The sequence below is a fragment of the Heptranchias perlo genome, chromosome 14 (assembly GCF_035084215.1).
Source record: "Heptranchias perlo isolate sHepPer1 chromosome 14, sHepPer1.hap1, whole genome shotgun sequence".
Lineage (NCBI taxonomy): Eukaryota > Metazoa > Chordata > Chondrichthyes > Hexanchiformes > Hexanchidae > Heptranchias > Heptranchias perlo.
In genome coordinates, this window is record NC_090338.1 from 57089799 (window position 1) to 57095552 (window position 5754).

At 45.7% G+C, this 5754-nt stretch overlaps 1 long non-coding RNA gene across 1 annotated transcript; it reads right to left on the bottom strand.

Moving 5' to 3' along the window:
* Window positions 1–332: 332 nt before the first annotated feature.
* On the bottom strand, window positions 333–4209 carry LOC137332542 (uncharacterized). Its single transcript, XR_010965694.1, has 2 exons — window positions 2627–4209; window positions 333–2054 (listed from the first exon to the last, which is right to left on the bottom strand). It is a non-coding gene; the product is annotated as an uncharacterized lncRNA (long non-coding RNA).
* Window positions 4210–5754: the final 1545 nt, after the last annotated feature.

The window sequence follows — 5754 nt, forward strand, 5'->3', positions numbered from 1 at the left end:
AATGTTGGCCAGGACACCAATAGAACTCCCCTCTCTTCTTCGAATAGTACAATGGGATCTTTTGCAGCCAACGAAACATGGCCTCAGTTCAATGTCTCGTGCAAAAAAACAGCACCTTCAACAATGCAGCACTCCCTCAGCACTGCAGAGAATTGTCAGCACGGATTATGTACTCAGGTCCTGCAGTGGAGACAAGAGTGCTACCACTGAGCGAAATTGACATCTAACAGAGAGTAATCTTAATAACCCAGGTAAGTAAAACCCTTTCAATCTGATAAACTGGATTCTTTTTACCCTCAGTCTGGTTCAGCAATCACTGAGTCGAATACACCTTCAGAGTTAAACAGAAGCTTTATTCTGTGCGCAGGACTTGGTCTTATTGCCTTGACAGTGACTCCCACCAGAGTCTGTCAAGTTCAACAGAACAAGCAATCTAACATTCAGTGCGTTGCACAGTTATACCATTACAGCGAGAGCATTAGCTTAACTGACAGTTCCCAAGAGCCAATCACAAGTGGGACACGTATACATACATTTCACAATCCTGCCTTAGTTACAAAGCGCGGGCTAAGTTACAGAAAATGACTAAAGGCTGTATCCTTATCTCTATCCCACAGAATGTTCCTTCAGCGTGACTCCCTCCCTAATTCCAAAGCTGGTTAATCACAGGGCTGAAGTCAGAATCAAGGCTACATGGCCTCTCAAGAACTGTATTCTCATTATATTATAAGCCAGCAATACCCTTATCTGTATGGGGGAGGGGGGGAGGCCAGACAGTACCAAGCATCTGGACAGCCAACTTAATTATCAACGTACTAAGGACAATTGTGTCTTTCTGTGAGTGTGTGTGAAATTGTAACTACCCTATGTATGGGAGTCAAGGAGTTAACATTGGTCAAATACCCATCATGCTGTTCTCTTTTTATGGTCAAGTAACTGTTCACTTATTTCTACATTAATGTGGTCTTTATGGTTTTCCACATTCCCTCCTTTTATCATGCCATGATAACCAATTATTACGGTGCTCACTGGTTCTGCAGCGCAGCAACATTTAAGTAAGCAATAACCTATAAGAATTATAACAACAAATATGACTAGCCCTTGAACTAGCGAAGTCCCAATAGAACACAGAGATGTTTCATCAATACGCCTTTGTACTCTTATCTCTTCTCAGGAACAGACTCCTTCTAAACATTTCTCAAGTAAGCTGCGAATGTCCTTGGTCAGCTAAACCTATTCATGTTAGTTTGAAAAGGGCTAACATAGTCAAATATCCCATGGTGCTTTATATTTTGTTTCCAGCCTAACTAGACTGAATGGTACCTTTCAGACCATTTTATACCTGTGAATTGGGGCCCTCCCCTTTATATCCCTTAATCCAAATTTTCCCTACAATATCCCGTTAGATGCTGTACCTCATCTTAACCAGGTTCCCTTCGTGTTGGCCACCAGTCCGGGTGGAAGAGAGGCAGAGCATCTGATAATCCTATCAAACTATGATTGTCTTCCCTTTTACATGCACCTTACCCCAGCGGGTGCTACTCCCCGTACCATTAAGATGTTTTCTTAGTTGAAACCACAGAGACAATGGGGACATTCTCACCCAGGCTCTGTTTTACTATCTTTGCCAAACCCTTCATCCTCTGCTTACATTTATTACATGCAATGAAAATCAAGAAGCACATTACAACAAACTGCACTACAACTAATACATATGAAATTCATCTAATCCAAGGATGGATCTGTATATTCAGTCCCAAATTCCAGAGGTCATCTCACTAAGTGGTGACTTTAATTTGGTCAATGTCATGCTTAATGTTTTTATTGTCCTGTTGTAGGTTATAATAAACCTTCTGGGAGAGGCGTATCTCCATTCGCAATGCTTTCAAGTATTTAGGCAACAGGGGTGTCAGATACCCAAATGTGTCCTGATATTCTTTTAAGTCCTTTTTGACATCCTCAGAAACTTGTAAGGTGGTGAGGTTATGCCCGGTGTATCTCTACCAGTTCCTCGGGTCCAATCCAAACCAGGACTTCAGGAATGGAGTAGAATTCTGGACTTAAAATATCACAAGTTAGATTGGCATATTTAAATGTTTTCAAATTAGTTGTAACACAGTATTCGCCCTCTCCGGCATATGCCACTTGAGTGGGTTTTAGATCCGCCTCTAGGGCCTCCATGGTACAGTTAATATCCTGATTGGTACCAGTATTGTTAAACCCACACTGTGCTTCTAGGCTGTGTCCAACACTATGTGGACATACAGTGACAGCATGTCTAGTAACACATCCCTTTAATTTTGTTCCAGCCAATCAGCTTAAATCTATGTCCTCTAGTTCTTGAACCCTCTGCTAGGGGAAACAGGTACTTCCTGTCTACTTTATCTGGGCCCCTCATAATTTTGTATCCATCATGTGGATGTCTTCTAAATATTGTTTCTCTCAATTTCATTGTTAACTGATGGGAACCTAACCCTGAATTTTGGAAATCCAAATTACTATGTCCCTCTTTACTTTAATTTCAGTCCTTCTGATTGGTACTAGTGTTTCCTGACTGTTTCATTAATTAGTCGGTTTCTCTATGGACCATGTGTCAGTGCCTTGTTTAAAAGGATTTCTCACTCACCTGGACCACATTAACCATTTCATGTTGTGCTGTTGTCAAGTAACTGAGCCTGTCTGAGACTCATTCTTCAGTGTATCTTCTTCATGTATTTCCGCATACTAGCAGCATATCATAGGTAGTGTTCTTGGATCTTAACTTTCTGCTGGCCAGTCTCTTCTTCCCCATGGTATTTCCGAACGTTTTACCCATGGCACACATCATATGTCCAGTAGGATTCAGTCCTGTAAAAGCAACTGGTTTGTTTAAAGAGTAGTTGCAATAGCTCACCAGGCCATAGGCCTTTGTAATCATGTTCTTCATCCTGGTCTCCGTTTCAGATGATGGCCACATACATTTGTATCTTTTATGTCCACTGTAGCCATTCTTAGGTTTTCAGGTTATCTTATCAAAAAGATCAGGGGTGTCTAGAGTGCTTATCTCCCTCTACATGGTCCCGATGTCAGGGTAGTGGCCAGACTAGTGAGTGTAGCTTTCTCATTGTTCATTATAGGCAAGGACACAAATATCTCCACGAGAAAGCTATCAATTTACTATTCTCAACTACACTTTCCTGACTTTCACTAGATTGTATATTTATGCCAGATTGATTTTTTTTAAAATCATGCCCAATTCAATGACTTTAGAGAAATTCCCATTTAGTGTAATTTCTCTGTTTCTTTACTTTAATTCTCAATCACTTCCTCTCATCCAATTTTACATAACCCATTATATTACCTATCATGAGCCCTGGAGGAACGTTACTGTCCGATACAATATTTACAGTCCGGTCCAATATCCAAAAATTTATTTATTTTACGTAATTTCTTCTTGAACCGTTTTTCATTTCCCAAAATATCCCACTATATTGTGAGGAGGAGGGGGAGGACACAGATCTTCCCCCCGGCGGGCGGGAGGAAGCGGCCTGCCTCTGCCACCAAGAAGGCCTGGCTCGAGGTGGCAGAGGGGGTCACCTGCGCCACCAACATATCGCCCACCTGCATACAGTGCAGGAGGCGCTGCAATGACCGCAGTAGGTCAGCCGCAGTGAGAACACAAAGTCTTTCCCCTACACTCCGTCTGCCACAACACTGCCCCCACCCCACATCTCCTTCGGCACCGCCAACACTATTCTGTCACATCACCCTTCATACCCACTCACACCCCATCCTCATCTTACCTCCACCTACTCACCTCGCCAGTACTCACCCTGCCACTAACACGCAACCCACTCCTCATACAATCTCATTGCTCCATCCAATACTCACCCTCTCGTGCATCTCCCTCACGGCCAGCCTCACTCAACCTGCCACCACCTGTGCTGCAGCCACAGGGCATGCATCACATATGTGCAGTAGGCAGCGTAAGGCAAACGTCTCGTCAGCATGAAGGGGGTGCACAAGGGTGTCTGAGGGTTTGTCATGGGTGTTACCCATATTGAATTTCAGAGCAACAAACAGCACACATTAGATTGACACCACCACTGCCATGTCTCCGCGAATCCTGTCCGTTGTGTCCAATAATGCCCGCTCCTGGGTATCACTATGAGGACCCACCACTGATGCCACCCATCGTGTTACTGCAGAGTAGGTGCAGGTGTATTTGCAGGGCTCGTCCGCGCAGACGACTGAGAGACATCGGCGGTGTAGCCGGCTGCACCCTGGAAGGATGCGGAGGAGAAGGTGTGGAGGGCAGTGGTGACTTTGCCAGCGACAGGTAAGCAGTTGGTGCTGGGGCCAGCCAGGAGCAGCTCGGCATGAAAGAGGCTGCAGATCTCCACGACTACATGTCGAGCGAATCTGCGCCTCCCTGTGCACTGCTGCTCGGAGAGGTCCGGGGAGCTGCGCCTCGGTCTGTGGACCCTGTGGCGAGGGTAGTGCCCTCTGCGACGCGTCTCTCTCTGCGGTAGCCCTCCCTCCTGCTGTGCAGGTGGGCGTGCAACAACACCGTGTTGGGGGGATCCACGTCCCTGCGGCGGACGGCGTGGACTGCGAGGCTGCTGGTGCTGGTCATGCTCTTCGTCCTCCGAGGGTCTCCACACACCACCCAACTGGCAGGTGTTGGTCTGAGGGGTTGTGCAGGGTAGATGTGTGGTTCCTCGGACTGGGGCTGCGGTTTCGTGTCGGTCTGTCCTCTGGCTTGGCGGGGGGTGGTGGAGGGCAGGGGTTGCCCTATGTGACGCGGTGGCCTCCTGCGTGGGTGAGGGCTCTCCCCCATGGAGCGCACCTTGGCACCTGCCACAGGCTGCTGGCTGCAACACGCCTGGTTGGAGGGAGACTGTTTCCCCCAGTGTGGGAAACTCACTGCCTTGAACCTAAAATCCCACACTTCCTCTTTTGACAGCTGCTTCAGCTCATTAACTGACCACAACGAGCAAGGTAAGTACTCTCAAGTGGAACCCCGCTGGCTTTAATTGCCTGCGGGATTCCCACCAGCGGGGCTTGCGCGCGCAGCCCCGCACGTCAGCGCGGTACCCGGAAGTGGCCGGGATTTCGTCGCGATCCGGTCACGTGACCGGAGATCGGGATTTTCGGGGCCACCCCACTGGGAACCCGCCGGAAACACGCTCCTAAAATCGAGCCCCAAGTCTCCACATCCCACCTTCAAATTTTCTCTTCACACAGGTTTGACTGATGTTTTCTCACTTCTCACATTTGTGGATTGCTTTACACTATATTTTTTGCACACTATTTTTGAGATTTATTTTAATCACAGTGTTTAATCAATCTCAATAGCACAAAATGCTTCGAAGATCAGTTTAATTTATAACCAGAGATCATCCTGCAACTGTAACTTGTAATTCTTTAAATCTGCACTTTATCTTTTCTTTTACAATTAAACCTCATTTTGTCTTGGTGAATTGAAAACAGATGTTGATGTCCTTGGAAGGGGTTAAAATTTTTTAACAAACCGACGGAGTCAGATATCAGATTCACGCAGCGTTCTCAGCATACGTCAACGTAATTTTCACATAAATTCTTTTTTAAAAAAAAATTCATACCGGGAAATAACATCTCCCATCGTACATTTTAGTTTATATCAACTTTTGTTTTAGGTACTGATCAACCTTCACATTGCTTCGTAAGTTTTATAATTTGCTGTCCAATTCACTTTTTTTTTCCACATACTTTTAGCGGGTGTGATTATAATCA